We start from the raw sequence: 8,086 nt of genomic DNA, 5'->3' as shown, positions 1-8,086 counted from the left end.
ATATATACTATGTTTTTTCCCAACTAACAGGCTACAGGCACGTAGTGTATACAGCATAAATACGCGGGACAAAGGGATGATTCACGTCCCCAGGTAGGACATAGCGTGATGGCTGGAGACTTCATCATGCTACTCAGAACGGGTGCACAACTTAAAACTTATGAACTGTTTATTTCTAGAATTTTCCATTTAATATTTTCCGACCGCAGTTGATGGAGCGTACCTGAAACCATGGAAGATGAAACCTTGGATGTGGTGTATATACTAAGTATGTCTTCCACTGACAAGTGTAAATAACTGAAGGTCATTTTCTGAGACTGAACGGGGCACCCTCAAGATGTCTGAATTAAAGGCAAACCATCCCTAATTTCGGGTACCAGCTGAAAGGAGCAGTGACTGTCAGGGCAGGAGATATTGGGCTGGAGGCAGCAGGCCTGGCCTTGCTCGGAGCATCATATTACCCTTTGCCCCCTAGACTCTCCATCTCTGTGAACACAGAGGGAAAACAGCGTGGGAAGCCAGACAAGATTGAGGCTGTTGTTAGGATATCTACTACTGTTCGCTTTCTGCTAATTTTCCTTCGTTCTCTTCATTTTAACAGAAACGTTGGAGTTTCTGGAGTACATTAGCTTGTCCCTCAAGATACTTTAGGTGCATTACAGCTTTGATTTACGTGGTTTTCATCGTCCCTTCTTATATTTTCAATATTCCTTCTCTTCCTCTAATTTTTGGAATGCTTAGATTTATTTTCTTTAAAATTGTTTTCACTTCGAATTCTATTAGTTTTCAGTTTTGTTTTTCCTCTTGATCTGTTAGTTTCTGTAATGCCTTCTGGTTTATATTTTTTATTTTGATTGCAATAATTTTATCTTTTATATCCTTGTTCTTAATTTTTTATTCTTTGTATTTTCATTTTTTTACTTTTCTAGACTTTTATCTTTTAGCCTATATTGTATTTATCCTATCTCTATTTTTTATTTAAACATTCTTTGATTTTCAATCTTGATGTGATTTAATAAATTCTCCTACTTAAAATGTTTATTAAATGTTTTAAAATACCATTAATTAATCTTAGCTTATTAGAGTTCTTCTCCTCTTGAATGACTACTTTCCCCTTTATTCTTTTCTCTGACATTTTATCTACTTTGTGATTTCATTTTAGGGCTCATACATAGTTTAGGATTTTGGGGGGGATCAGAAGGACTAGATAGGAAACACAACATGTGCCTCAAGCCAGATGTAGGTAATAGGGGAGCAGGCAGCATGGGCACCTAGAGATGGCATGTCTTGCCTAAAAGATGCAGACGAAGAAAAGACCACTGAAGCAAATATCTAATAAAAACCAGATATTAACAGTGCTAATTTCTGAGCAGGATTATAGTATTGTTTCTTCTTTTAGCTTGTATATATTTTCAAAATCTTACAAATGTATTGCTTTTGTAATAATGGGAGAAAAAGGAAAAAACAACAGTAAAAGACAACAATAACAAAACAGTATGCCAGACAGGCAGAACACATCTGCTGGGGGGATGTGGCAGGCAGACTCCACTGTGTGACCTTGATTTGTTTTCATATCGTCAGGAAAGAGGCTCACGTTGCGAACAGAGGAGCTGGGGGCCTTGCTCCTTGCTGCAGCCACCCTCTCTCCCCCTCTTCATCAGGCTTCACGCTTCAATGATGGTTCTCCCCAAATCTTCACTCGCCAGGTTTCAATGCTCCTATCACCACAATTTCTTTCCAGTGAACCTACATTCCAAGTGCCACTGTTTCTTCTGAGCAACTGAATATTCTTTACATTTAATAGATATTGTGGGTCACGTTTCTTCCTTGGGTTGGAGCTATGAAGCTCAGAGCCAAATAGGTGACCCACCTTTAACTGATATTCCTAGTTTCAGCATTATCTCACAAATATCCACCCAACATATGTTCGGTCTTTGATTTCCTCATTAATTTTTTAATCCTGTTTTGTTGAATATGTTATGAGACATCTTACATCTTCTTTATAATAATATAATATATGAATAATTGATTAAACGAATATGACCTGCCTCAGTTTACCTCCTCAGTCTCATCTCTGTATAAATCTTTCCATACTTCTCTCCATTCCCTACCAACACACACACACACCCCTCCCCACATATATCAGTTTCCTGGGGCCATCCAGAATTAGCAGAGATACCTAAATTCACCACATATCCTTCATGCCTTGGCATTTGGTATATCTTCTGCCTAGAGTTGGCTCTTTGCTTAACCTTACTGGTTCCTACTCATTCTTTAGGAGTTTGAATCTTCTCCTTGAGAAACCTTCAATCAGTCTCCCTCTTTCCTACATTTCTGATTAAGATGCTTCTCCCTGCTCTCAGAAAACCCTCTGGAATAGTGTGTATCCTAACTACAATAGTTCACTTGCTTCTCTTGATCTTCTCCACTAAACTGCAAGTTTCTTGGTGGCTGAGACTTTAATTTTTCAAACATTTCCGGTAAGTGCAAGTAAAATGCTCTCTGGACACGTGTCCACATTGAAATGAGTGACAAAACATAAAATAGAAACCAACAAGAGCAATTTTAGAGGCAAGGACCTTTGTTTGGGTGAATTATATTCTTTGTAGATTTTGATCTAGTCATTTTATCATGAATCAATGTCAACGAATGACGTGATTTAAAATGGCTTGGCTTCCCTTGCAGAGTAAGGTTTCACCTATTAATATCTGTCATAATAGATTATTTGGTTTGGTAGGGATTGACCTTATACTCAGTTTTATAGATAGGGAGTTCAAGTTTTCAGATTCTAACAAGTAAACATCTGCACAAGTATATTTTTGAAGCATTTCTATCTTGTCATTTATATAGCAGCCAATACATATTTCTTTAGTATTTACCATAAAACTCCAGATGTTTTCCTTCAAACGTGCTCCTTCTCCTGTCTACCCCGTCTGTAATAATATCTTCTTCCTCCTCCTCAGAAGCTTGAAACCTTGAAATAACCTCTGACATTTTAATCTCCTTCTCATCTTGCTTCCAGTCAAAGGCCAAATCCCACAGATTGTACCACGGCAATACAACACATATCTGGTCTTTTCTTTCTATTCTCTTTGCCATGTTCTCAATTTGGGCCTTCATTACCTGTCACTTACTGTGTGAACTTTATAACTCCTCTCTTTGCCTCCTATCTCTCTTCTCCAAACTACTATGCCTGGATGATAGAAGTCTTCACAATGCACACAGCTCTTCCTTTCACTCTCCTCCACAGAGCTGGGCCCAACCAAAGGGCTTAATACACTTCCTTGAACAGATAAACTACCTTCAGTGGCTCCTCAGTCTATGCAATAATGTCTGAATTTCTTAGCAAGACATTGATGGCCCTACATAGTTAAGTCCTAATCTCTTCTTCCAGCTTCACCACAAATCCCTCCAGCATTTTCCCAACTCCCCAGCTTCTCCCCACCTATGCCATTGTACTCAGTGGAGCGCCCTTCTGCCACCATCTCTGCTCGTCAAAATGACCTCTACCCTTTAAGGTTCAACTTTAAATGCTACTTCCTTCCTGCTTCCACTTAGATGGATATATTTTCCCTCTCCATGGTGTTGCAGTGGAATTTAATTCATAATCAACTTCTCTCCTAGAACCTACCACATTTTTTCTTGACTTACAATTTTTGCGTTTGAAAATATGCCTGAGTTTCCCCTTCCATTCTAGGGATTCTCCTTGATGGCAGGAAGAAACACTTGACGTGGCAACCTCCAGAGCACCTTGCAACCCAATGTCTCCTTTTAGAAATGTTTATTGAATATAATTAGCAATTTGTAGTAACTAAGAAAACTTGTTTATCACTTATGGGTAGTGAGGGCTAGTGGATGTGACATGGGACTCTTAAAGATGAGTAAAACACAGCCCTTTCCACCAAGAATGACTCACACTGGGAACTGAGGCAATCAGGAAATCTTCCAGGATGCGTTAAAATAAAAATCCTCTGTGACCCAGGCAAGTCATTTGAATTTTTTGTGTTTTAGACGACTTATCTGTCAAATATTCTATCTTTAAGGGCTTTTCTGAGGAAAAATAAAATTTTTAAGACATCCATTCAGATCTTTAAATTTTATAGGAAAAGTCATTGGATAAATAGCCCACATATAAATGGGTTTGGAATGGTTAACTAGCAAAAACCCCAGGCCCTCATGGTCAAAGAGAATGTCTGATAATAAAGGCAAGTTGTTCAGGTAGCGTCAGTCTGGGAGTTATTTCCTTCCTGTCAAAGCCCGGGAGGCTTATATAACTCTACCTTACTACAGCACAGAGATAAAAGCCGTCCTGGGCAACTGGAACAGTTAATTTTGCAGACTACGCATTGCAAGGGAGTGTTGTACGTTTCTTTCAGGAGCAAATTAGGAACAGTAATAACCCAAGCAATAAAATGAAGACTCTGTAGTTTAATAACTGAATTTGGAGCAATTGCTCTTCAATTTTTGTAATAATATGAAAGTAAGGTACACGTGGATCTAAAAACAGCAGATGAGGATGAACAAATTAGAGAATTAGAGGAGGGTCCATATGGGACCAGCACAGGGTCATCGTCGTCAGTGACATCAGGTTTTAGGGTTTGGTTTAAAAAAAAATTCCTTATTGTAACACATCGGACCATCCTACACCCTATTTGTGTTTGTTTAATAGCAAGTGTACAATGAACTTTAATGACAATGCTTCGTAAGTTTTGGTTCTGTCATTTCCACGTAACGCTTCTGTGTTGTTCGTAAAATACTGACTTCAAACAGATTTCCTTGAGGCGGTGAAAGGAATGACCTAATCAATCACCAAGTGCAGTCTTGAAAGGGAGAGGGGTGAAGAAGGGAATAATTAATATGCCCTGAACACTGGCAATTGTATGACTACTTTTTTTTTAAAGATTGGCACCTGAGCTAACATCTGTTACCGATGTTTTTTTTTTTTTCTTCTTCTTCCCAAAGCCCCCCAATACATAGTTGTATATTCTACTTGTAGGTCCTTCTGGCTTTGCTATGTGGGATGCCGCCTCAGCATGGCCTGATGAGCAGTGTCATGTCCGCACCCAGGATCCAAACCGGGGAAACCCTGGGCTGCCAAAGCGGAGCATGCAAACTCACTCAGCCATCAGGTCCATCCCCTGTATGACTACTTTTATGCTTATTTTATATGAGGGCAATGGGGGCTCGGAGACATTCAGTTATTTTCCTAAGTGAACGGTAGATGTGGACTGTCAATCCTGAGTGGTTTAATTCGAGAGCTCATGCTCTTTGCATCCCATCTACCTGCCTCCCGAGGTTCTGGGGCCCAGAGTAAGCAGACAACAAATGGCGTCTAATTATGGCCTGTGCTTATCTTGCCGTAACACACGCAGCAGCCAGGTAACTTCAGATTCTCCCTCCCTTCACCCCCCAGCAAGGTCAGGGCTCTAGGTCTGTTGGATGAGGGTCAAGAAAAGCTGACAAGCATCTGGTGGGGCAGTGTGGGAGTGGGCAGCATACACAGGCCAATGTGTTTGGGGCTACACATGCGGCCAGGCACCCAGCCGCCAGGGACGCCTCAACCTTCCTGATGCTATTGCCCTCAGCTTCATGCCTTCGTGGGGGATGGAAGCCTGTTTTCCACAAGCTACCGTGGAACTTTGTAAGCCTGATACCTTGGAGCCCTCTGTCTTTGAGTGCTATTTGGGTTGCTTGGATATTAGTTATTCCTATGATATCATGAAAATCCATTCAACGAATATTAACTATATGCCTGGCATGTGTTAGGGGCTAGGATTCAAGATGAATAAGAAACAGTCTCTGCCCTATAGGAACTCCCTGTCTGGTGGGGGGACCATGAAGTAACCGTGGTAGGAAAGGCCTGTGAAGGAGTGCGAGGAGAGCCAGAGCGGGTGTGGACGACTGCAGGAAGACTCAAGCGAGGCTGACATCTGAGCTGGGCTGGGCAAGGTGAGCTTCCCAGGTGAAGAGGGGCAGGAAGGGTATTCAGACAGAAAATGCCCAGCACACGGGGAGAATGCTAGTGTGCAGGATGTGTTAGGAAAACTGGTCAGAGCTGGATAATTATTAAAGCTTATTTGCCTTTCCTGTAGATGGTGGGAGCCTCGGAAGGTTTCTGAGAAGCAGAAAGATGCAATCAGACCTATATTTTAAAAATCACCCATAAAATAGTGTGAAGACAGACTGAAGGGGAACGAAGCCAAGGGAAATGTGTTAGAAATACTGTCACAGCACAGAAGGTGATGACAGTGACCTCAATTTGGGTAGTGGCAGTGGGAAAGGAGTGGGGGACAGGCTCGAGGGAAGCCCTGGCTGGGTGTCAGAAGAGCACGTGCCTGTTGCTCTGCTGTCTCATTAGCAGCTTCCATGGCTGTCCTGGTTCATTGGAGAAACAGCTTTCCCACGAAAATGTCACTGACTCTTCACTGGGTAACCCTGGGCAAATAACGTAACTTCTCTGTGCCTTATCTGTAAAATGGGCCTAACACCATGTAACCAGCAGATGTTACGAATGTTAAATATAACAAGTACACTGTACCGCAGATAGTGAATTCTCAATACATGTGACTTATTTTCACTTTCCCATAATTTTCCTCCTTTTAAAATAAGATTAAAACAATATACTGTCCTGCTCTCATCAGATAATTGGGTTAATATTCCAATTTGAGATAAATTTCCTCATTTTTCTGGGGAGGATTTTCTTCTTGTGAGATGTAGGTATGTAGATGTGGGTATTTATTTCACTCTAGTGTCAAGATAAAAATAGACACTATCCTTCAAAAGAAGGCTAGAGCAAGTGGAGCGTGTTTATAAAGATTTATGTATGGAGCTAAATTAAGTCTTGAGAACTGAGGTATTTGTAATCATTACTTCACTTCATTCTGAGAACAAGTACAAATGAACATGTCAAAAACGATGACAATTATTATGCTTTTATAACTTGATTTCTTACATATTCTAATTATATTCTTTTAATTAGCAACCAGTCTTTGTTCGTTACTTCTCCAAAGTGAGACTGAACTCAGTTCCTAATGCAAAACAGTTTGTAATTTTTATGTAAGATGACACGCTATTAAGTAAAAAGAATGACAATTGTTTTTCCACTAAAGACTTAGTAATGATAAAAGAGAACTTAAGCAAATCACTGAGCAAGTATCTAATTTATAAAGCGTCTTGAAAAAGTCACTGTGTCATCACTATCACATTCATCGGATTCAAAGTAAAGATGACACTAAAACTGCCTGCATTTTAACTTTGGAAATTTATCCAACATTTTGACCAGGCAAGGGTAAAGAGGAACAAAGATGGCACATTTCAAGAGGTTTTAAAAATGTAGTTGTGAAGATCTTATTAGGACCGTGTTGGAGAGCTGGTTCATATGTATGAGAGTTGTAATAGCACTGGACAGCACGCGTTCAACTCACTCGCGGGTCCAGGCCCGTGTACCACGTGCTTCACACGCATCAGATCACGGAACGTGAATGATTGATTGCCTTGCTGCACCGGAATTCTCTTTTGCATGATGCCATGTCACCACCTCTCTTGCTCCCAAATTTAATTTTACTACCTCAGCATGATACCACTTCATGGGGATAAGGGCATTGTATACGAGGTTGGACAAAGATTTACAGAAAAAAAAAAAGGGAGTAACAGAGTCTTCGGCAGTTAGAAGTAGCTAGTCTCCATGACCCCACTTTACAGGCTCTGTGTGTCTTTTATATACTAGAACAATTACATGTTTTGTTCTTGGAGATACACGCTGAAGTATTTAGAGTAATGTGTCTTGGTGTCAGCAACTTACCTTCAAGTGGTTGAGAAAAAAAGTCATGAGCACATACAGAGAGAGAGAGAGAGAGAGAGAGAGAGGGAGGGAGGGAGAGACTGTGATGACAAATGAAGCAAATGTCGCTGTGTGTAGACTATCGGTGAATCTGGACGAAAGGTATACGGGTTTTCATCGGACCATTCCTCCAAATTTTCTTTACATTTGAACATTTTCACTATAAAAAATTAGAGGAAACTCCCCCCAAACTAAAAAAACATACGTGATGAAGAACTTTTTAAGATTTAGCAGTAGTTGAAGGGC

Source organism: Equus quagga, chromosome 6, assembly GCF_021613505.1.
Source record: "Equus quagga isolate Etosha38 chromosome 6, UCLA_HA_Equagga_1.0, whole genome shotgun sequence".
Taxonomy (NCBI): domain Eukaryota; kingdom Metazoa; phylum Chordata; class Mammalia; order Perissodactyla; family Equidae; genus Equus; species Equus quagga.
This window is presented reverse-complemented; position numbering follows the sequence as displayed.